Source organism: Palaemon carinicauda, chromosome 3, assembly GCF_036898095.1.
Source record: "Palaemon carinicauda isolate YSFRI2023 chromosome 3, ASM3689809v2, whole genome shotgun sequence".
Classification (NCBI taxonomy): Eukaryota; Metazoa; Arthropoda; class Malacostraca; order Decapoda; family Palaemonidae; genus Palaemon; species Palaemon carinicauda.
In genome coordinates, this window is record NC_090727.1 from 73,711,777 (window position 1) to 73,738,026 (window position 26,250).

Genomic DNA, 26,250 nt, shown 5'->3' on the forward strand with positions numbered 1-26,250 from the left:
AGTTGGCTACAGTAAAAAAAAAAGTGAGAAAGGGCAATATATTGTACAGTACAGTAAGTTCAGTACATGGACACACTGTACATAGCTCTGTAGATTGGATGTTAAGATATATAATGCTATATTCAACAGTGCAGTATCCATCCACTAATTTTTATATTTTATAGGCACTGTATTAGGATTGTTATACTAGATTTAACAGTACAATATCCTTCTACTAATTATTATTTTTCACAGATACGTGTTGGGTATACAGAGAAAACATGGTTTGACAAAACATTTTAATCGATTGAAGAATAAACAAATTGGAACCACTGAAGACTGATTGAAGGGTGTAGTGCTAAGTAAGTATTAATAAATTGTTTATTCAATATGAAATCAAAAAAACATCTATGGGAAAAGATTAATATTCAGGAAAATAATGTAAGGGAAAATAATGTAAGGGAAAATAATGTAAGGAATTTCCTAACAGACCATTAAAGGCTTACTAAAAGGGAGATCCAACTGCAATATTATGAAACAGTAAAGACCTAGAACCTGGTAATAATTTCAAATTAGCAAATTTTCTTAAATACTATAGGGCAAGAAAGTTATTTTTCATTACAATTGATCACTGAAGAAAGTCAATTTCATGTTTAAGATTAATCTTCTTGTTTCATGTGTGGTTTATTAATTTTGTAGAGAAAATGTTCCTTTGGGGTCTATAAATACAGTCTGATGATTCTTTATACATTAAAAATTAGTATGCAATAGGGTTAATTATATAGTTATGTAAAGAAAGTCACTGGGATTATATTATTGGCTATGTTGACTTTCTGTTGTCAGGAAGCATTGGTCTTAGTAATACAACTATGATAACGTTTATGAATTCAGCATTAGTTTTAGGCTTTTCTTGTCTTAGTGTGTCTAGAGCTGATTATTTGTACTAGCACAGAGTTGGGTAGGATAGGGAGTTAGGTGATCCATTTAGATATTCTTGTTGCATAATTTAAGTATTTGACATGTTAAGTTTTATACCTTGCAAAGAAGTTATATATACTTTGCACTTCAAACTAGTTCCCCAACACTTCACAGTGTCATATGACAGTTTAATCTCTCAATATGTCAGGAATAGCAATTTTAATTTGGTGAAGCAGTATTTTTGCATTGTTTAAAGATAGTTGCTTTTGGGTAAAATTCACTATTATTGCATTTGGATAAAATTTATATTTTTCTCATAGTTTTGTAGACATTTCCTCTACCATATTCAGTGTTAATCCTCCAGAATATTTTTTTTTTCCTTGTACTAGATGAATGATGACTTTTTGGATAGGTACAATTGGGGGTCTTACTTTTGTAATTTCACTATACTTATTATTCTTAGGGATTTGCTTAGATGACTGTATATTTTTTAGCTTCCATGGTTCTTTGTGTAATAATGTTGAACTCAATTTATGAATGATTATCATCTGTATGCTTCAATGTAGTACACTTCGTTTCACTTTGAAATGTTAATAACATTGGCATTTCTTGAGGAATTCTTAAGAAAAACTCGCCAGTACCAGCTATGTCTTTAATCAGGAATATCTATAAATTTTGAATATTCAAGTCAGTTGTCCAATAACTTTACATTCTCATTTATTTTCAGAATACTACAAACCAAAGTTTTTCAAGATAAATTCACAGCCCCACATCACTCATCATGTATTAATTCAATGAAGAGAAAGAGACCAAGAGAAATGGCAACAGCTCGAGCTTCAAATCATGGTGGTTTTACAGGATGAGACCAAGAGAACTGGCGACAACCTCAGATCATGTGGTGGTTCAACTTAAAGGAAGAGACCAAGAGAGATGGCGACAACTCCAAATCATGTGGGAGGTTCAACTATGAGGAAGAAAACCAAGAGAAGTGGTGATAGTTCCAAATTATATGGTGAAAGCTCTAAATTATATGGTGGTTCAACTAAGAGGTTCTCTTCAAGAAAATTGATGATTTGAGGGACTTAAACATTTTTACCAAAAGAAGTTAAATATTAAAAGATTTAGAACCTGTTGCACTTTGATTGCAATATTTTGTTCATGCAGGGCCCTACTGAGAGACCAAGAAAATTCATATAACAATAAAGATGTGCATTAGAAGAATAGAAAATCAAAAAACAAGCAACAGGACACAGTTGAATATTGCCACTGAAGAATACCAGAAATACCACCACCAATCCAAGAGGAAAATACTAATGTGTCCATCATCACAGTGGGTTGACAAATTTCAGACATTAATTACTCTGGTGTTAGTAAAACATGTGGATATCAGACGGAGACCCTCTTATACACAGTACCAGTGTCTATTCATCTTTCTCACATGTGTAAAGGCAAGTTTCTTCTCAAACTCACCATCACTATATTTGGTATGGCTTAATTTCAATCAATTCATCCTTCCTTAACAAACTATATGATTTTTTAACAGACTTCACAGTTGCTTCAAAGTCACTTGCTTCGTGGAACTCAGCTAGTGAGCTGCTGCCTTAGATCCTTCTATCTATGGTAGTGTGCTGCCTTCTCGGTCGGTCAGGTGATGGTGCAATATTTCCTTGTTTATTATCTCCTAGGTAGAGTTCGATGATTTGAAATACAAAGTTCTTCCTTAATCAGTAGTCCATTCACAGATGAGGCAAATATTACCTGGAAGAGAAAAATATAATTGGATGCAAATATGTAATTTAATGTTTATTATTTCAATAGTAATTGTAAAAATCCAAATAAATTTAATTCTGAGTTTTGTCTCTCATTTTCACCTTGGTTATGTTTAATGTCTGAAAAATACTAATCATTGAGGTAGTTTCAGTAAATTTACTCATAAAATTCTGGAGGTATTTTAATTTCTTTCAATCGAAGCCCTAGAACTTGAGTAAAATTCACTTAACTTACCAATAAATTGGCAGAATTGTAAATCAGTCTTTTAAATACAACCGTTATGATGAAGCTTGACAGTGCCAATACACTGCTGTTTAGGACTGCTTTACTTGTTTGGCATCCTGAAAAAATAAGTTTGATGAGATTTATTTTTTTATATACGTACCGAAGAAAAATTGTAGGTCATTTAAGTTTTAGTCAAAGTTGAATGACAAAATGTAGTGTCCAGAAACAATATTGACATTAGCTGGACATGAGAATTAGTTGGTCATAAAAACTTCCTCCAGATCAGGCAATGGTGGGACTTTATGCTTACAAAATTGAAAAATAACCCAGCTGAAATTACAGGAAATTGAATACATAAAATCTCATTCCATTCCTTCAAATTTAGAACACATGTAAGAATCACTTTAGCTAGACTGATTTACTAGCTCAATATCATCATCAAAACCACGAAAATTACAAGGCCATAAAAGTGGCGGCATACTTTCATAATCTAGTTACAGCTGCTTTCTTCAATTATTGGCGAGTAAAATGAGTAAACCCTAAATATTTGCAATGTTAAACAAGCATAGGATACATGATTTAGTAATTTGATTAATGACAACGTAACAAAAGTCAGGTTTACAATTTAACTACTACAGTCAACTATGATCAATCTTAGAATTCATAGATTTGAGTTTGTATTTTACATATAAAAAAAGATTTGTCTTTCAAATTTATTAGCAAATTGTATAATTCAAAAATAAAGTTGCCTAGTTAAACACTAAAAATTGATAAATTTAGATTTAAGTTCCTTCAAGTTAGTTGGAGAGTAAAAATATTTACATTTGTAAAAAAAAATCGAAGTTTCTACATAGGACTGGATACCGTAATTATTTTGGGCCAGCACTGGAGCCTGGAAGAGTATCTAGCTTTCAAGGGTTACCGAGGCTCATCCATCTGATAACAGTATAGAATTTGCAACACCTCTCTTCAGTTTTAATCACATTCTCCAAGATCAAATAAATTCTTCTTGTATATGAGAAATAAATTCTTATCGAGTACAAGAAGGCATGGATAATTCATTCCTCCTCCTCCTAAATACTGCTTGTTGTAAGGAACAGGAAACTAAAAAGTACTTGGAAGAGCACAGACATTGACAAAACCTCATAAAATAATCAGAACAAAATCTTTCATAAATTTTTTAAAGTTATATAAACCTTTCCAAATAAAATATCAATTATAATTTATAATGAGCAAATCTTCCTCAATGTGTGCCAAAAATATTGCAGAAACTAGCCAGTCACATGAATCCAATATCAATCACAGATGTAAAAATTGTGAATTATTAATGCTATAAATTCATATAAAACAAGGATTACGCTGAAAACTCACAAGCAGTGCTTTCACACGAGCTGTTGAATTCCAGAGCTGCTGCCTTTTATAGCAAGAATGTTGCTATTTACATCAGAATTGTTGATGCTAGAAGAGATAGAATTGATGATATACAATGGGAAATCAACATATACCCATCAACCTCTAAACAAAACTGAACATACCAGAATTGCCATACGCAGATTTTCCAGAAGTCACAGGTAAAAGGTGATATGTAGAACCACTTGTGTTATTATACATAACAGTGTCTATCAACATGTTGACTTCTATAGGTGAAAACCCTAAGTTTAATGCATATGCGGACTTCCTACTGGACTCAGAAGTGTACGAGCAAGCAAGGAGTTTTGGTTGCTATAAAAGGCAGCATAAAAGGTTGTCAAAATAGGTGCTATTATCAAGGGTGCTCTAGTGTTAAGATTAAAGTCAGGACAATTTAAAACAAACTTAAGGACAAAGAGTGGGAAAGAGACTAGCCAAAATTCTCCTCTTAACAGCAGACAGATTCTGTCTTGCAAATATTGATAAAACCACAAAATCAAGCAGTTTTCGAGAAGTCTCGCTCGTACATACTTAGTCTGAATGACAAGAAATCTCTGTGGTGATAGAGTACAGTGCTATGGTCTAGTTTAATTAAGGTGTATGTAGTTTACAGAAGGGTTGATTTGTTCCAAGTTGCTAGTCTTGCTACTAATTAACAACTGGCCCCGAGTTATACCCAATGTGCTTATTTTGCACACACACAAAAGTTATATAGGCACTACCTGCTGTAATAGCAGTCAAAGCCAATAGAAAATACTAATGACTCCTCCCCCTAAGAAAGCACAAAAATGCTATGGAGGCAACAAACAATACAGAAACTTCAACAAATAGTTAACAAAAATGCCTTACATGAAAATGCAAAATCATTTTTGTTGGAGTTTTCAGAGACCACTAAACAAAAAACTCCTTAGACCAAGTACTGTAGCACTAAAAAAGGTCAAAATTCCCTCGGTCTATACAAACACTAGTTCCCTAAATTCATTGCAATTGATTTATTGGTTATCAAACTGATGTTACAACATTGTAAGTCATTGACAGTAACAGTAAATTTAGTATATGTACAAGTTTAACTAATTAATTTCATACATACCATATAGACCTGTTGATATATTTTTCATTATCATACATGCCTCTAAATACATTTTACAGATATACCACTAAAAATATTTAGAAGTAAAATATTCAAATAGATTGAATTTAAGTTGTCTTTCAAAACAACAAAGGTCATTGATGCCAATACAATTAGATATAGAGAAAATTACAACTAAATTTATATAAGCCTTGCCTTTCTGAAATATTAAAAATATCACCAAATTAATAAACATCTGCTCCAAGAATTTCAGGATGTAGCTGCCCTCCTTGTCATGGGCTTTAAAGATAACTTCTAAGGTCCCCAATATCAGGGTCATTCAAATAGAATTTTTTCAGTATTATTATTATTATCATTATTTATAGCTAAGCTACAACCCTAGTTGGAAAAGCAGGATGATATAAGCCCAAGTGCTTCAACTGGGAAAAATAGCCCCGAGAGGAAAGGAAAAAATTTATGGAAAGTAATAAACAATTAAAATAAAATATTCTAAGAACAGTAACAACATTAAAGCAGATCTTTCATATATAAACTATAATAAGAGACTTATGTCAGCTTGTTCAACATAAAAATGTTTGCTGCAAGTTTGAACTTTTTAAGTTCTACCGATTCAACTACCTTATTAGGAAGATCATTCCACAGCTTGGTCATAGCTGGAATAAAAAATGTTATTTTTATTAATAAAATAAATTTTTGAATATACTTACCCGGTGATCATATAAGCTGTCAGCTCTGCTGCCCGACAGAAAAACCTAAGGACAAAATACGCCAGCGATCGCTATACAGGTGGGGGTGTACATCAACTGCGCCATCTGTCGAGCAGGTACTCAAGTACTCCATGTCAACACAGAACCAATTTTCTCCTCGGCCCACTGGGTCTCTATTGGGGAGGAAGTGAGGGTCCTTTAATATATGATCACCGGGTAAGTATATTCAAAAATTTATTTTATTAATAAAAATAACATTTTTCAATATTAAACTTAGCCGGTGATCATATAAGCTGATTCACACCCAGGGGGGTGGGTAGAGACCAGCATTACATGTTGACATTATTATGAGCTAAGTATTTTGTATTTCATTTTAGCAGTTATTCAAAATAACAAACATAAAATAAATAAGTACCTGGTAAGGAAGTCGACTTGAACAATTACTCTGCCTTTTTAAGTACGTCTTCCTTACTGAGCCTCGCGATCCTCATAGGATGCTGAGCGACTCCTAGGAGCTGAAGTATGAAGGGTTGCAACCCATACTAAAGGACCTCATCAAAACCTCTAATCTAGGCGCTTCTCAAGAAATGACTTTGACCACCCGCCAAATCAAGTAGGATGCGAAAGGCTTCTTGGCCTTCCGGACAACCCAAAAACAATAATAAAACATTTCAAGAGAAAGATTAAAAAAGGTTATGGAATTAGGGAATTGTAGTGGTTGAGCCCTCACCCACTACTGCACTCGTTGCTACGAATGGTCCCAGAGTGTAGCAGTTCTCGTAAAGAGACTGGACATTCTTAAGATAAAAAGACGCGAACACTGATTTGCTTTTCCAATAGGTTGCGTCGATTATACTTTGCAGAGATCTATTTTGTTTAAAGGCCACGGAAGTTGCGACAGCTCTAACTTCGTGTGTCCTTACCTTCAGCAAAGCTTGGTCTTCCTCACTCAGATGGGAATGAGCTTCTCGTATTAACAGTCTGATAAAATAGGATAAAGCATTCTTTGACATAGGCAAAGATGGATTCTTAACTGAACACCATAAAGCTTCAGACGGGCCTCGTAAAGGTTTTTAAATAGAACTTAAGAGCTCTTACAGGACATAAGATTCTTTCTAGTTCATTTCCAACCATACGATAAGTTTGGAATATCGAACGATATTGGTCAAGGCCGAGAAGGCAGCTCGTGTTTGGCTAGAAAACCAAGTTGTAGAACATGTAGCCGTTTCGGATGAGAATCCGATGTTCTTGCTGAAGGCATGAATCTCACTGACTCTTTTAGCTGTGGCTAAGCATATCAGGAAAAGAGTCTTAAAGGTGAGATCTTTCAGGGAGGCTGATTGTAGCGGTTCGAACCTGTCTGACATAAGGAATCTTAGTACCACGTCTAAATTCCAACCAGGTGTAACCAAACGACGCTCCTTCATGGTCTCAAAAGACTTAAGGAGGTCCTGTAGATCTTTATTGTTGGAAAGATCTAAGCCTCTGTGACGGAAGACTGATGCCAACATGCTTCTGTAACCCTTGATAGTGGGAGCTGAAAGAGATCGTTCTTTCCTCAGATATAAGAGAAAGTCAGCTATTTGAGTTACAGAGGTACTGGTCGAGGATACGGATACTGACTTGCACCAGTTTCGGAAGATTTCCCACTTCGATTGGTAGACTCTAAGGGTGGATGTTCTCCTTGCTCTAGCAATCGCTCTGGTTGCCTCCTTCGAAAAGCCTCTAGCTCTCGAGAGTCTTTCGATAGTCTGAAGGCAGTCAGACGAAGAGCGTGGAGGCCTTGGTGTACCTTCTTTACGCGTGGCTGACGTAGAAGGTCCACCCTTAGGGGAAGTGTTCTGGGAACGTCTACTAGCCATCGAAGTACCTCGGTGAGCCATTCTCTCGCGGGCCAGAGGGAAGCAACTAGCGTCAACCTTGTCCCTTCGTGAGAGGCGAACTTCTGCAGTACCTTGTTGACAATCTTGAACGGAGGGAATGCATATAGATCTAGATGTGACCAATCTAGTAGAAAGGCATCTATATGAACTGCTGCTGGGTCCGGGATTGGTGAGCAAAATATTGGGAGCCTCTTGGTCATCGAGGTTGCGAAGAGATCTATGGTTGGCTGGCCCCAGGTGGCCCAAAGTCTCTTGCATACATCCTTGTGGAGGGTCCATTCTGTTGGAATTATTTGTCCCTTCCGACTGAGACAATCTGCCATGACATTCAAGTTGCCTTGGATGAACCTCGTTACTAGTGAAATGTCTAGACCTTTTGACCAGGTGAGGAGGTCCCTTGCGATCTCGTACCATGTCAGAGAGTAGGTCCCTCCTTGCTTGGAGATGTACGCCAAAGCCGTGGTGTTGTCCGAGTTCACCTCCACCACTTTGCCTTGAAGGAGAGACCTGAAGCTTTTCCAGGTCAGACGTACTGCCAGTAGCTTCTTGCAGTTGAAATGCATTGTCCTTTGACTCGAGTTCCATAATCCCGAGCATTCCCTACCGTCTAATGTCGCACCCCAGCCTACGTCCGATGCGTCCGAGAAGAGAACGTGGTTGGGAGTCTGAACAGTCAGGGGAAGACCCTCTCTAAGGTTGATATAGTCCTTTCACCAAGTCAGACCAGACTTTATCTTTCCGGAAACCGGGATCGAGACCGCTTCTAGCGTCTTGTCCTTTTTCCAGTGAAAAGCTAGATGGTATAGAAGAGGACGGAGGTGTAGTCTTCCTAGTGACACAAATTGATCCACGGATGACAGTGTCCCTACCAGACTCATCCACAGCCTGACTGGGCAGCGTTCCTTCTTCAGCATCTTCTGGATGGATAGCAGGGCTGGGGGTTGATCGTCTTGTTCAGCAACGTCCTCATCAGAGGGTTCCTCATCCGAAACTGATGAGGAAACGGCAACGGAGTGGGCAACGTCTGACTCGCTGAATCCGGTCGCACTGGTGGATGCGTGACGGAGCCGGACGCAATATCATGGCACTGCTGCACAGTCTGTGAACTGTCAACAACCATGGGTGCGCGAGGAAGTACAGCGTCAACCCGAAACTGTCTAGACTGTCTGGGTTGTGCAGTTAACACCCTACCGGGTTGCTGAGGTTGACGCACTGCGTCACAACAAGTCACCTCTGCTGGTTGTTGAACGTCTTCCTAGTGACACACTGAACGTCAACAACCACCTCCGAGCGTCGCTTAACGTCAACGTGCGACTGGCAACCCACACTGGGTCGCATCGGTGGAGGAACCACCTCAACTGGCAGACGCGAGTAGGATACCTCAGCGTCAACAGGGCGCACAACCAACCGGTTGGAAGGTTGTTGGCCAGAAGGTTCTTCTCCGTATTTAAGTCCTCTATCAAGGACACAAGCTTGGACTGCATGTCTTGCAGCAAAGCCCATTTAGGGTCTACGGGAGCAGGTGTGGCAACAGACGGGGTTAGCGACTGAGGCGGAACCATTTACCATCCCTGGAAGCCTTGTTATGTGTGATATAATAGTACAGCAAAACTTCAAAGGCTCGACAAAAGTTGAGAAGTTGACCTGTAAACAACTTGGAGCGTCTCCTGGCTAGGCGCCAGGGCGAGTCTACCCGAATTGAGAAGTCTATCTGGGCAGAGGCATGAACTCCCAAGCCGAGAACTTCTCTCGTGTCCTAACAGACTCTCGCTCTATAAGCCAGTTTAAAAGAAGGGAAATCAAAGGCTGTATCCCTAAAACTCCTCCTGGTGCAAAAACCAGTCGCCTAGCCAACGTAACGCTCTCTAGGAGAGCGAGAGAGCACTAGCTTAACAACAACGGCTTCGAAGTAGTTAGGCCTAGTGTAAGTTCAGACGTTAGGCGAACGAGGAGCAGCAGTTACAAGATCCGGACGAAGATCCTTAAAAAATCATCATGATTTAATTAAAGTCCATAGGAGGCTAAGCAGCTTAAGGCTCCTCTCCAAATGACAGAGTCCTCAAAGGAATATCAGTAGGAGGGAGAACAGCACTTTCTCATCTACAGGAACCTTGTCAGATAAAAGCTAGGTTATCTCAGTGAGGGTCTCACTGGTGCATTAGCAGCAGACCAGAAGGCAACGTTATGTAACTGCTTGACAGTCTGTGAACTGTCAAAAACTGAACTGTCAACCACAACAGGTGCGTGAGGACATACAGCACTGGTGCATTAGTAGCAGACCAGAAGGCAACGTCATGTAACTGCATGACAGTCTGTGAGCTGGCAACAACCATAGCTGTGTGGGGAAGCAAAGCCTCTACTCCTGACTGACTAGTCTGCTGCGGGCGAGTAGCGGTAACCACAGTGGGTTGCGGAGGTTGACGCACAGCGTCAAAACAAAGCAACTTAACTCCACCCTCCTGTTGTTGTGGTAACTCGCGAACGTCAACGGAGGGTAGCGTGCGTCTGTGAACGTCAACGTGCGGCTGGCAGGGTACACTGCGCATGGGTGGTGAAACTCTCACAGGCGGAGTGCGGGAGCAGGTAGCGTCAGCGTCTACTGTACACACAACCGTGGTTGGTTGTAGGCTAACGGGTGCAGCGTCAACCTTCTCCGCACGATACTCCTGCATAAAAGATGCTAACTGTGTCTGCATAGACTGTAGCAAAGACCACTTAGGGTCTACAGCAGCAGGTGCGGCAACAGACGGTGTTACTGCCTGTTGCGGTACCACTTTGCCTCTCTTAGGAGGTGTGCAGTCATCGGAAGACTGCAGCGAGTCCGAACTGACCCAGTGGCTACACCTGGGCCGTTGGACTTTCGCGGAAGGGACCGACTTGCGCTTAATAAGCTGCGAGACCTTGGTCCAAGGTTTCTTACGAGAAACCTCTTCCGCAGACGAGAAGTAAATGGGCTCTCTCGTCTTTGTGTGGGTGGGGCGATCTTGGGTAGATACGCCCGAAACCACGGAGGGAAAACGTCTGTTCGTTGATCAAGGCCTGACGAACCCATAAGTCGTTCGACATTACTTCTCCCCTGGGCTTGGAAGCTTGCAAGAGGTCCCGGACTAGGTGAACGACAGGCACGAACAGACGAACCCTCGGACGCAACACTGTAACACTTTGCGCATATCACTTTATCACTTCGATTTTCTGTTTTGCACTTATTTCACTGAAATCGAAACTTTTACTGATTTCTACCTGAAACACGCAATTCTACCCTTCATTAAAAGGTAGTAATTGCGAAAACAGTCGTATAATGCAGCTCATTAATACTAGCAAAAACAGAAAACATATATAAAGATAAAGAATTCAGTGGCTGGGAAAGAGACTAAACACTAGTTCAAATAAACTACGTTTACAATCTCTCACCGCACATAGCCTGGGGACAAGAATAAAACCCTAGAAACGTTTTACCTTCTTCCCCGTACAGCGACTAGGGAGGAGAGTAACACGAGAACAAGGTTACCCGCTTGAACGGAACGTTTTTTCTCCTCTCTCTCCCTCCGTCTCTATCTCTCTCTCTCTTTCTCTCTTGATTTCGCACCTGAGAGAAGAGCCCAATTATATATCGTCAAAACATGTTATTTGGCTAAAGGAAAAAACTGAAAGGTTTTCCAAATAAAAAGTTCCTTTAATTTAGAATTTAAACCATTTAAGCTAAGAAAGAATGAACGAAACGTCAGAATCGATTTACTCTTACTGCAAAGTGAAACCGTGATACACTCTCTCTCTATCGTAACGATAGAGCGCATGTTGAACGTCCTGAACGTCAACAACTGCGTAGTCTAAAAAACTAAACGTTAGTTCATCTTTGAAAACAGTACGAGACTATCAAAGAAATTCTTTCATAAAACATTAAATTTAAAAAGTTTTAAATTCTTTAAAGGCTAAATACGATATAACGGGCTCAACGTTGATTAACTTCGGTTCCAAGTTAGGACCGCCTACTATCAGGAAAGGTCGCATATAAACAAAACATAAAAATTTATTTTTATATGTTTATAATAAATGGAAAGTTAATCGAAGAGGCCTAATAAAGGCGGAGAGATATAAAATATATAGATCTATAACGTGTTAAGCAAAATTACTAAAAACCTAAACACACTTCGGTCTAAGGGAAGGGTCGGCCATTTAAAAGTGAAAGAGAGTCCATACTCTCTTTGTCACCATAATTAAATCTATACAAAACGAGTTCAAGTTTTGAGATGAAGATAAAACCCCTGCATAGCGAAAGCTCAAAACTAGAATAGTGTACTTCACCAAATAGTTGTGAAAACAAATCCAGTTAGTAACAGCGTATTTAGTAGGTCTTGCCAGTGGCACGACAGAGAGAAAATTGGTTCTGTGTTGACATGGAGTACTTGAGTACCTGCTCGACAGATGGCGCAGTTGATGTAAACCCCCACCTGTATAGCGATCGCTGGCGTATTTTGTCCTTAGGTTTTTCTGTCGGGCAGCAGAGCTGACAGCTTATATGATCACCGGCTAAGTTTAATATTGAAAATTCTAGAATACTGTTTAGTATTGAGCTTCATGATGGAGAAGGCCTGACTATTAGAATTACCTGCATACCTAGTATTATGAACAAGGTGGTACTGTCCGGGAGGATCTGAATGTAAAGGATGGTCAGAATTATTAAAACTTAATGTAGCTAGATCAGGAATAAGAAATTTAATGGACTGCAAGTTCCTGTCCAACAAATTAAGATGAGAATCAGTAGCTGAAAACGAGACAGGATAATAATACTCGAAACAAGGTAAAGTGAAAGAATTAAAAAGACTTCTTCAGAATACATTGATCACCAAATACCTTAAAAAAATTTGTCGATTAGCAAATTTTTTTTTTTTTTTGCAGTTTCAGAGGGCACAGACCTAACGTGTTTCTCAAAAGTAATTTTGTTGTCGAGAATCAAACCTAAAATTTAAAAAGTGTCATACAGGAATATTATCAATGCTGAGAGCCAGATGTTGAGGAGCAGCTGTCCTCGACCTACTTACAAATATTAGTTTTGTTAGGATTCAACTTAATGCCCCATAATTTGCACCACATACAAATTTTAGCTAGATCTCTATGAAGGGATTCAGCAACCTGAGATCTACATTCAGGAGATGGAATAGATGCAGAGTATCATCATCTGCATATGCAACGAGTATGTTTTTAAGCCAAACCATAAGTAATGTGTATATAGTACAAAAAGTGATGGGCCAAGAACACTACCCTGAGGAACACCCGATATCACATTCCTGTACCCACTATGAAGCCGGTCAACAACTCCTCTCTGTGCCCTATTACTTAGAAATTCAACAATGATGCTAAAAAAAGACCCACCCACTCCCAACTGTTTAAAAGTTTGAAAAAAAAGTCTCTTATGATTAACACGGACAAAGGCATCATTAAAATCAAGGCCAATCATACAAACTTCCTGACCACAAGCAAAGGGTTTCTGTACAGCATTGGAGATTGTAAGAAGGGCATCACATGATGGTCCAAGGCCTTTATGAAAGCCAAACTACAAACTAGAGAACAGACGATAGCCTTTAGCAGACCTATTTAGACGTTTTGCCAAAAGATGTTAAAACAAGATAACATGGGAGTCAAGGAAATTGGCTGGTAATCAGTTGGACTTGAGCTACCACAAACACATTTACATAATGGAGTAACATAGGTTCTCCAAGTGCTAAAAGCTACTCTTCTAGCTAACTTGTGCAAAATAATATTTCTTTGGAGCTAAGAAATCTACAGTTATAAAAAAACAAAGGAAAAATACCATTTGGGTCTACACCTCTATAAGCATCAAAGTCAGTCGAGAGAGCTCTAATTTCATAAGATTGAAAAGCTAAACAAGTTAGTTTAGTCTCGGGAAAACAGGAATGAGGAAGATAAAGTTTCTCATTACTCTGCTCACTGTCAAACACAGCCAAAAGGGCTGCCCTTTCCTTTGGACAGTAAGTGACAGAGCCATCTGGTTTAAGTACAGGATGAACTGTTGCATCTACACCAAAGAATACAGATTTAAGGGTAAGCTGACCACTAATGTTCTTGAGTAGTACCAGAAAGGGTTTCTTTTATGGCTAAATTGTATTCCTTTTCAGTTAGAGCATAACCTCTCTATAGTAAAAGCTCTAAGCTGAGTATAGTTATTCCAAGTCAATTCTGATCTGTTATCCTTCCGTACATGATAGGCCTCATGCATCTCCAAATAAGGATTTGTCTTTCACTCACTACCTTAGCAAATAAGAAGGCATACGCCTATCAATTACGTTGGCTACCTTGTAAAGGTAGTATCTCAATGGGTGGGTGGTGCCCTGGCCAACCCACTACCTATAAAGACTACGGGATCAAGCAATCACTAGGGAGGCTAAGGTAATCCTCCACGTCACACGAATGTAGCTAATTCAAAGATGGTAACGCGCAGATTACTCCCAGCTATTATTATTATTATTATTACTACTACTTGCTAGGCTACAACCCTAGTTGGAAAAGCAGAATGCTATAAGCCCAGGGGCTCCAACAGGGAAAATAGCCCAGTGAGGAAAGGAAAAAAGGAAAAATAAAATATCTTACGAACAGTAACATTGAAATAAATATTTCTTAAATAAACAATAAAAACTTTAACAAAACCGGAGGAAGAGAAATAAGATAAAATAGTGTGCCCGAGTGTACCCTCAAGCAAGAGATCTCTAACCCAAGACAGTGGAAGACCATGGTACAGAGGTTATGGCACTACCCAAGACTAGAGAACAATGGTTTAATTTTTGAGTGTCCTTATCCTAGAAGAGCTGCTGACCATAGCTAAAGAGTCTGTTCTACCCTTACCAAGAGAAAGTAGCCACTGAACAATTAGAGTACAGTAGTTAACCACTTGGGGGAAGAAGAATTGTTTTGTACAGTACTCTTCCATGTGTGGTACCGTATATCAGCTGCTTTATTTCTTGGCACCAAAAAAAAAAAAAAAAAAAAAAAAATTAACTGCCTGGCCTCTTTGTTCCTATAAAAATACTCATCAAAGACTATTTATAATTCAGGGATACTTATTGAAAAGCTCCTTGTGCTGAAACATACTCTAAAAACCTAACCCAAACTGCTTCCTCTTTCAAATATTTTTTTATCTGCTTTACGTATTTATTTCTGAACCTGCCTTTGAGCTTGCCAAATATAGCAAATTATTTCTATATACCACACAACTTTCATCAACCATCTTTTCTATAATATTAACAGCAAATTATTTCTATATACCACACAACTTTCATCAACCATCTTTTCTATAATATTAACAAGAAAATTGTAATGAAGAGGCAATATTTTGCCATTATCAATTCATCTTTTGCAGGTTTGGGAAAGGGTAGTACTCTTAGTTCTTAGACATTGAGGAAGATGTGCTCTATAAATTCTAATGACTGTGCAGTGTGATCTTCAAAAACTTTATCAAAAGCTAAAACGGGAAATCAAATTATTATCATTATCATTATTATTATTTGCTAAGCCACAACCCCAATTGGAAAAGCAAGATGCTATAAGCCCAAGGGTTCCAACAGGGAAAATAGCCCAGTGAGGAAAGGAAATAATAATTATTATTTGCTAAGCCACAACCCCAGTTGGAAAAGCGCGATGCTATAAGCTCAGCCCCGTGAAAAAAGGAAATAAGGAAATAAACTGCAAGAAAATTAAGAACAATAACAATATTGAAATAAATCTTTCATTTATAAACTATAAAAACTTCAAAATAACAAGAGGAGGAGAAACAAGATAGAATAGTGTGTCAGAGTGTACCGTGTACCCTTAAGCAAGAAAACTCTAAAACAAGCCAGTGGAAGACCATGGCACAGAGACTATGGCACTACTCGAGACTAGAGAACAATGGTTAGATTTTGGAGTGTCCTCCTAGAAGAGCTGCTTACCATAGCTAAATTCTCTCTTCTAACCTTACCAAGAGGAAAGTAGCCACTGAACAATTACACTGCAGTAGTTAACCCCTTGAGAAAAAGAAGAATTGTTTGGTAATTTCAGTCTTGTCAAATGTATGAGGAAAGAGGAGAATGTGTAAAGAATAGGCCAGACTATTCTGTGTATGTGTACGCAAAGATGAAACAAGTCTTAACCAGAGAGAGAGATCCAATGTAGTACTGTCTGGCCAGTCAAAGGACCCAATAACTCTCTAGCAGTAGTATCTCAATGGGTGGTTGATGCCTTGGCCAACCTACTAACTGTAAATACCAAAGAAATATTGTCCTCCCCTCTCCAGGGCTATCGTATCACTGTGCACAGCACGGAATTAGTGAGGACTGTTTAAGGAGGACCTACGGATTCAGGCTCTAACAAATCCATCATATCACCTCTTATACAGAATTACGTCCGACACACATTGACAATGCTGAGAACCAATACAGTACAGGCATTGGAGCCGAGGCAACCTGGTTGCTTGTAATGTATGCACTAGACTAACATATTTTGAATTCACAAGCAAACCTGTTAAGACGTTCTTTTCAGCACAATCAGAGTACCCGATCAGTCCGTCATCCTCAAGATACTCCAGTTCTATCGTGACACCCTCACATTGCCGTGAGGCAGCGTGATCTTTACAACCACCAGATTCCAAGATAGAAGACCGAGCTGGTAGATTGGATACTAATTTCTCAAATTTTGCTCTAAATCCTGAAAAATCTATTGGGTAAAAGAGAATTTAAAGTGTCTATGACATCTAAGATATTCTTTTTTATAGAGGTGGATCACTGATGGGGTCAATTGACCTATCATGGGTTTAGATTAGTTTTCTGTGATACAGTAAATTACTACTACCTCCTACTTTTGCAGATATATTTGGAGACTGATTTTTAGTCAAGTTAAATCTTACTTCTAAAGAAGGATTTTACCAAGTAGTAGCCAAGGAATTAGGACTACTCCATTACTGCAATCTTTTCACAATACTGCATTTAGACATGCATTCAACATAATTTCACACAGTTTTATGTGGTACATTTAATTCTAATACCTTGCAATTCCTCAAAATTTTGCAGTTTCACAGATTTTGCCTCTGTTAAATTTCCCTGACCAATCTGTCTTATAGAGCAATGGACTTTGAAAATATCACCATCTTTGGTCTTGTTATCTGGCCATGACAAAAACTTTATTGAATTATACTGGCTCAAGTAAGCCAGACAAAACTTAATTTTCTTTATATTTTTCTTTCCTCTTTTTAAGATTTTCCTCCTACATCCAGATCCTGGATTGTGTGGATCAAGAGGAATGTATAGAACCAATAATGCAACCAATGAGCCGTTTGCTTCTTTAAGTTGCCTTATCAGTCTTATTCATGCATGTAGTCATCAACTGTGTCATGGTTAAGTTGAGAGATTCAGTGGTACAGTTAAAGGTACTATTAACTTACTATCCATGAAGGTTAAAAAACAGAAACCAGCCCACCTCTGAAACCCAGTGGCTAATTTTGAGAGAGTCCCACAACTGACATGATATGACTGGCATACTGGTACCTCACGGGTCCAAACACTATTTGTTAGTAGACAAGATCACCAGAAATCCCAAAATTGGCTTTGAAAATTAACTCCTGAATGTTTAAAACATTGAAAAAAGGAAGAGAAGTTGGATAACAAGAAGGAAGAGGGCTGGTGAAATATGGAAGTTTAAGTGATGAGAATATAAAAGGTATCGAGAACCATTTTGAGCATAAGTATTACCCAGTTCAAGAGCAGTCTTGCCCACCACATGACTTCAATAGGGAAAACAATATTCCTTGCTGAAGCAGAGTGATTTCAGCCCGGGCATTCTCTCAAAGACGGCAGCTACAGAGAATACTATAGCATTAGCATACCATGATTAAACCGTCCAAAGAAGGCAGAAATTTGGATGAAAGAGAAAGTAGGTGAAACTCAGGAAAAGTTAAGAAATCTATGCAAAGTCACCAATAAATCGAGCATACAATTCTGCACAAATAATATCAAAATAGGCATCATCAAATATCAAGAATGATCTTACTAATCTTAGTTACTAAATTAATCCTTGATATATTTTACAAATGTACCACTTTAAAAACCATTTATGCAGTAAATAAGGGATTTTGATGAAGGAAAAATCTATTTCTGGGGAGAGACCTGTGACGGCCGGTGAAAAGGGTCCTTCTTTACACTTTTCTAATATAAATCTTCCAAATATACTAGAGAAAGATAAAAGCATGGAATGCAGAGGTTACTACCCTCGCGCGATCACCTTGTGGGTGTCGTGTATACAACAAGGGCGTGTGAAAACCACTATTCACAGGCTGTCTTCCATTTAGATAATCCCTTCATCAAAGGGGAGGGCCGTGACAGGCCCTAGAGAATACAGTTGGACTACCCCACCGACACCTACTACTTGCGCCCCCCAGGTCATCCTTCTAGTTTGGACTTGCCCGCTAAGCCGTTAATTATTTTGCTCGGTGTTTTTCGCAAGTGATTGTCGTTAATTCAACATGACTGACGTTGCTACTTCACCTTTACCAATGTTAAGTACCATAATTTTTTTTGACAGTTTTTTTCAGTACCGGGCATATGTTCTTTTTCCAAGATTGTGGATTTTAGTTTTGGAAGGGGTTGGCCTGCCTCGGTATCGGCAGCCATTAAATATACTGGTTTGTCAATTCAGGAATGAGATTCAGAACATTTATTTACTAAAGTAAAAAATGGCAATACTAATGACTACAGTATATATCAATTCATTATTACTATTCAAACCATTACATAAACAACTAAATGAGGGTTCACCTCTCTTAAAGATGGCCAAATATACGCTGTTTGATTACACAGCATATATGATAATTAGGCCATTTGATACAAATGATATAAGAGTAGGTGGTCGGAACATTACTACTTGTAGACATGTAAGTACAGTACCAGAGCAAAGGTACGAGCCATGGCAGTGGGAATTTAGACAAAGTGGGTGCACAAGGACCAAAAGGACATTGCATAGACACTTCAGTAATGGCAATAATCAGCAAAACTAAGTATTTACTACAAACACTTCAATTTTGAAAATAACAAAAACTTTCTTGGAGTGACTCACCTTTAGAATTCCCTTTATAATCATCTGCCGACCTAGTTATCGAACTTGGACGATACAATTAACTTACGAGGCGTGTTATGTCGATGGCTTCAAGTCATGAGACCTATAAAGAAGATTACAAATTTAGTAATCAGCAATTATCACAATACCAAGAAATCCAAAAACTTTGATACTACTGTATACAGTACATATAAAACCTCTTGGATTCAAACAGTCACATCTACTCATTAATAATGTTGACTTAATTTCCTAGTACCCATAATAATTGTGTACAGTACAATATGCATAAAAAATTTTTATCTTTTAAGTATTATTCACTTGATAATATCAATACTCTTATTACTGACATAATGAGGTGTAATCATTAAGTCTTAGAGGATTGGATTGGATTTATGAGTCTGGGCCATTAAGACTAGCACTGGGGCCTGGGAGGAAATTCAGTACCAAAATAACACTGGAAGGGATTCTTGCAATTGCACTATGCAGTAAAATTTAAGAGGTTACACAAAAGTACAATGAAAGGAAATGGAGTGGAAATTGTGATTAGGTTAAGGCTAAAAAAACCAAGAGCAACTAGGTCCTGAAATGTCACTGCAAGGAGCTTTAAGAAATGTCTACAGTGCACAGCAAGGTGCAACGAGTCATATTCGAGTATGAAACGGGACTTCAGCAAACCTAAGATTATTACTTAGCCAGACTCTTACTGTAGCCCGAATCCATAGACGTATCAAGAACTAACCTATCTCAACTTCAAAACCTTTTCTTCGTACAGGAGTAATCAAGAAATGAGTTCACTCTTTATATCTAACATTTTTTTTTATGGATTTCAAGCAAGACTAATTATCCACAACGCCAGGGCAAAGATATTATGCAAGCCATCATTATTTACCATTACCCAAGAAATATTTCTCCTGCTGGCCATTCAAAGGCATTGTCTCCTAACTCTAACAAGAAATAACTAAAAAATGTAGATTGAGGGACAGAACAGCCTGCCTGAAACCAAGTTCAACTTAGCAATGAACACTAGACTTTTGGTTTTTTAAGAAATGCAATTCCAAACCTATAGTGTACTACACAAACACAAACTTTCTAATTGAACAATTTTAATGTAATAGATCAATATCAAATTAATAATGCTTTCATATGTTACAGTGATAAAGAGAACATTATTGTAAAATGCACTAGCTCAAAGGTAATCAAGTAAATTGGGACATATTTTCTTATAAGACATCCTCTATCAGATGTTTTAAGACCCTAAATGAGAAGATAGCTGTTGGTTAAACTAAAAAATAAAAGCATATAATGTCAACAAATACAGTACAGTACTGTATATTAAAAACATAGGATGGATAATCTTTGTAATTTTGCACTTTTCCATACAAAATTAAATGCATAAACTTAACCTATCAAAACTAATTCTTGTTGCCAAAACATTTATTTACTCTGCACTAATGGAAAACAATCCATTGCCTTTTGGAACCCTAGACAGACAATCTAGAGGAGTTAGAAAAAATATGGTACACAATCCCCATGCAGTAAGATGAGACACATAGGGCATTTGAATCAACTGAACTAAATGTTGTGATAAGATTGACTTTGTAAGGCAACCTCCTTTTCTGCAAAACTGTAAACAACTCCCCGCCCAAGTCCAAAAAGCAACAACCAGTCATATGGTACTCTTTGGAGATAACATAACTTGATTATCATCAACACAAATCATGAAAAATTAAGAAAAACATACAGATCCTGATTTTCCCATCCCTCTAATAGAGCATCCTCCTACCATGGTAAAGGATCTGGAACTGGTAACCAAAACTCCTCTATGCTTCATATTTTTGGTTTGAAATGTTACCTATAGTCTACTAAAAAGGGAAATATTGCATATATCCTACATAGGCAAACTTGAATGGTTTTATATGAAGTGATTGTACAGCGCACACTTTTAGTGCAAGCTGGTATAGTAACTGAAGCTTGGTAGAAAGGTTTATGTACTTAACATACAAAATAAAGGTAAGCAGGTGGGAAAACCACACACTCACTTGACTGTTGCTATACTGTACGCTTCCTTTCATTCAGTAACACGGACTAACTGTAGGGGTGGTTTGAGAAAGGACTATGCTAAAGACTTAATTTTTGTACATCTAAGAAAATCATAAAATTTTCTCTAATAAAATTTTGGATTTGTTCCTACTAGAATACAAACCTTTACTCCGTTGGTACGTATTGTCTGAAGAACATAACTGGCAGTGTTCTTTCTTCATGGAAAAATCCATGTGTTGTAAGAAGATACAAACAGAAGCGTTGTTTTTTTCTTTTTATCTTTTCTTCTTCCACAGGGTAGGAGACAAGGGCATGTAGGGCAAAGATGGCACATTCTTGACCTCTGCAAAAAATTAAAAGGTAAAATAAGGATAGATATACAACGTTGACAGTGCCCATACACTGTCCTTACTATGGTATCTACAATTATAATAACCTAACCCCTCCAAAAAATGGCAAACATCATTCTAACCATTCAAACACCATAAAATACAGTATCACTAGAAAAGTCAAATTTGTCATGAACCAGGAGTCAGTAATGTGTATCCATTTCAATACGAACCCTGCTAAAGAAGTATAGTACTGTATAACAATAATGTAAAGATGTCTTATGAAAACATGAATGTTGAGCAAGATGAGAAGCTTGTATTGTCTAAAGAACACCCAATTCTGTACCCTTAAGCTTTAGTTTTGGGTTTATTTTCTTTCATTCATGAAATTTAGGTGCTATACCTAAGCAATTGAGCTTAAGGTTCTACTCAGTGCCAGGATGCAAGTGGGGGAGGGGGGAACTTTGCTTTCACAATTCCTTTCTAAAAATATCAAAAAGGTTCGACATCGAAACATCAGAAAGGAAGTGGATATGAAGGTAAAAAGGCTAAAAAATATGTGCAAAAGGGGGCTAAGGATGGATTTATGGATTAGGGCTATATAGTCCAGCACTGGGGACTGAGACCAATCAGTCCTGAAGTATATCTACAGTAAAAGCATATAGTTACACTGCAAGTTAAAAACTAGAAGTTGGACAATACAAGCTTCTCAAATTACTATTAGTCATTTCTGATAGGCAGAGGGGGAATAGCGAGGAAATGCCAGATATGGTTCTGAGCCCTTTTCCTTTTATGCGATGTCAATGGTTTTACCTGTAAAATAGAAAAATCCATAATTTTATGATTAGCCCTAAATGTGGATTTATTGTTTGCTATACCTAAAAGGGAATACAGTACTGTACATTAATCTAGTTGATGGCTAGTCTGTCTCATACACGCTCAGGTGTGTTGTTTGCTTTCTTGAAATAGGAGCCAGGTATTCTGTCGGCAGCCATGTACTGTTAGTGGAGCATTCAGCTGCTGCGATGAGACGTGCTTGTAGCAGCACATTAAGGCGGAATGCGTTCCCTCGCTTGTGTATTCCAGTTTTGTGCCATAATTGGCAGATGCTTTTCTGTACCTGTCTGGGGAAAAGGATGTACAGGTTGCTTGTGCATCTACATCTGCAGGGAAAACTTTGCACTCCCACTTTGCCTAAAAGATCATTCTTTCTGTTCTTTTTGTACTTGAACACATAAAGATTCTGGAAGTGTTGATGCTTTTTCTAGGAGAACATTTTCTTAGCGGAAAACTTATCATTTGGGACTTCAAGTGTTACTGGTAGGCCAGACTCACTATGGGACTTCGCTGGAGAAAATATAATTTCTAGAATCATAAGGGGTAAGAGATACCCAATGTCCATTCGCCGAATGGTGCGTAGATTGTATTGGCGTATCATTAGTGGGTATATGATCTATATTAACAGGAGAAATCTTGTTCCCGAACATCTGAAATAAAAAGTTGTTCCCCCGAACTTAGCACACTTTTCGGTGGTGATAGCAACCTGATTTTCAAACTCTAGAGATATTAGCGGTTCCTGTAATGCATCCTGCTCTGGTTAGGTAATTTACGAACCGAGAGGGTCATAATCCCTCAGAGTATTCTCCCTCTCACTCAGGCATAATCCTCATCTATAAACACCTTTTTGATTGAATGGCTGCCATCCTTTGTTATTGGCGTCTGAGAACTTCGACGACAAATGATCTGACAGGGAAAATTCAGGCCTTGTAAGAGGAGGTTTTTGTTCCCTGCCCTCTTTGGAGAAAGAAGCAGAAGGGGAACTATCCTTATTGCCTGCTTTTACGGCGGCTACTAAATTTTTTCCCACTGGGAAGACAAACATTCCCTACAAATCTCAAAGAGGGAAGCACTGGAATATCTTTTACCTTGACATCCAGGACATAAAGGATAGAGATCTACCTCCACCAGAATAATGGAGGTGCCATAAGGGCAACCTCCAAGGCCTGGGCAGGATCTCATATATACTTTAGCAGCACTCATCACAAGGAATTGAAATCAAAAGCACAGCGTGGACAGCGGTCGAGCAGACGTCTGTTTATCACTACGACACAGTGTGAAGTGATTATTGAACCGCGAGCTCCCATGTGCTTAACCGGCACCAGTGGGACCACAGGGCAAGCAGACAATGATGCCAGACCCAAGGGATTTTCTTAATTTTGGTCGCAGCAAGGCTGCAATAGTGTGCAACACAAATAGAGGGTATGTCTTCTCATAGGAACAAACACTAAATGAAATAGGTGCATAATCAATACAAAATACCAAAGCGAGTTAATATATGATGCTGTACTTTTCTAGCAAAACTGGAATTTGAAATACAAAATAGACAAGTGCAGGCCATTTCCTCTGAACAGTATGACTAATGGAGGCTTGGGCATACTAACTTATACATCAATCAACTAAATTGTAAACACTTTTGTCTATATCGTTTACTTTTAGGAGACCGATGGCAAGTAACTGCGTGTGAGTTTGCATTTGCTTTTGGAAGCTGTTCTGTTTTTTGTAAGATGTAAACATTAATATGAATTTTTTAACAATTATAAACTTCCAAGTATTTATGTATAATTTCCTGGATGTTTTACATCAGCCCTTTCTCCATACCTTCGGCTTCACTTTTTGTATGACTACCGTCACAATAAGACAGAAGGACATCTCGCAAAGTGGAGTTAAATCACAAAAATTTAGTGAAATTTAGTCTAGCCTATTTTGGTCATTTATTATATTTAAACTACTGTTGCTCATCTGAAAGTAAAATATATCACCAAAAAAATAACCTTCAAGGTTAGTGTGCACAGCTCATCCATGCCCAGCTTGCAACATCTGGTGAGCAATGTGATAGTGTTTATTCACCAGCAAAGGATACAAAACTAAGAAAAGACCGTTTGTGGGATACGATATAAATTATAGACCATTATGATACCTTAAGTGTCCCATACAGATGGTATACGCAGCACATCCACACAACGCTTGCCAGAACAACGCAGCGATGAAATAATGTATAATACGAGCGTAGAGTGCCACAGCGGAACAAAGCCCACTTGTGGAACGTGATAAGGTACTGAATAGGTACTGTAATTATGATACATTATTGTTATACTGCATACAGTATATAAACTTCTTATTTTTCTATCTAGTTATTTTGTATTTATGATGCATTTCTGACGATTAATACTGCTGCATATCATTAGTTTCCAGTGTCCCCACACACTCAACACCAAGTTTCCCACTGGGATCCCACATTAGCTCATCACCTTTATATAGGATTAAGGTAAACTCAACAGGTAGATATCCACATTCACAGTCAGAATTGGATAAGACAAGGTAACGAGCAATAATAAAGCAAGTTGTTCATGGATTTGGTTATAAATCAAAAGTATATTTACTCATATGAGCATCCTGACTCTAGAAAATTGGGCCTTGTGACTTAAGTGGGATCAATTCAGTGCATAAAATCAACGGTGAAGGGAGGGGGGGGGGGGGCAGCAGCTGCACTATGAATCAGTTATGATGTTGAACAACAAGATGAAAAAAATGTTTTAAGATACATAATTTCACGCTAAATACATGAACACAACACTGTCAGCATATATGACAAAACATGCACTGTATTCACATTTCTACAATCTTTTAGTCAAATAACTTTCTTACTGTATATGTACCTTTTGTACTATATGAACAATTTTCCTTCAAAATATTTCTATCTACTTATCCTTTTTTTTTTCCCTAAGGATTAGAACTTATATGCCATTTGCAATTCCAGACGTATTTATATGCTAGGAAAAAAAAATACACGGAAACAAATTCAGAAATACGACAGCCTAGGGTCCTCCCACCTAACCTAATTTAGGACTTTGTATCCTACTGGTGGGAGTGTGTGTGGTGAGGATGAATTTTGGTTTCCCATCTAGCAAAGTGCACAAGTTACCCAGACTCTTATAACCACGAACAACTATTTATTAAAGCCAACTACCTGCAGAATTATAATCAATTTCCTTTCCGTGATACGTATTCACTGGCGTATTACATCCCTTTCACTACCAAGTATATAAGGGCAATGAATTAATTAATTTGGTTTTTGGCATCCTGACATACTTAAGCCATTGACCCTGATAGAATGTGTTATGTACAAACTATAATAGGGAATTCTATTCAAAACCGTATAAACAATCAGGGTAAATTTGTATTGTATTACAGGGTGTGATTTTCGCACAGAAAATATATGATTTCCTATAGTAAATAACGTGATTTAACCGAATTTGACCTTCATTTCAACCGGAATCAATTTTTTCTAAAAGAAAAAGTAGTTGATTTCCTAGGTTACATTGCCCTGTAATACACTACAATGAAACCACAATGAGATCAGCCAAAATTAACCAAAACGAAAGATACGAGAGGTTAAAATTTCTTTGTAAAAAGAACAGCAATAATAAACTACAGCATTGACAACATTCATATTAAACCCACCGTATCTTTCTTCGTTAGTGGAACACAGGGAACACAATCTTCACACGGGATACGAGAGAGTTTAAAAGTTTTGTAAAAAGAATGGCAACACTAAAATACTACAATAATGACAACACTTATTCTTGTACCTAAACGTACCTTTCTTCCTCAGAGGAGCACAACTTTCAATTAGGAAAAACACGAACAAAATGACGTTAAGTCTGCTGAACTTGAGCTTGACACTTGTTCAAGGCAGTCTTCGATTGTAACTACCAAATGGTTCTAACAGTATCTAACTTCTACGA

General features: G+C 38.0%; 1 long non-coding RNA gene across 2 annotated transcripts; it reads right to left on the reverse strand.

The window, feature by feature from the left end:
- Positions 1-2,484: 2,484 nt before the first annotated feature.
- LOC137638339 (uncharacterized) lies at positions 2,485-26,250 on the reverse strand. Of its 2 annotated transcripts, none has more exons than XR_011044072.1 (5): positions 25,967-26,084; positions 21,280-21,459; positions 19,077-19,179; positions 2,902-3,008; positions 2,485-2,655 (listed from the first exon to the last, which is right to left on the reverse strand). It is a non-coding gene; the product is annotated as an uncharacterized lncRNA (long non-coding RNA). The 2 variants fall into 2 exon arrangements; XR_011044071.1 differs by lacking the exon at positions 25,967-26,084 and adding an exon at positions 26,105-26,250 and having other exon boundaries at positions 2,487-2,655.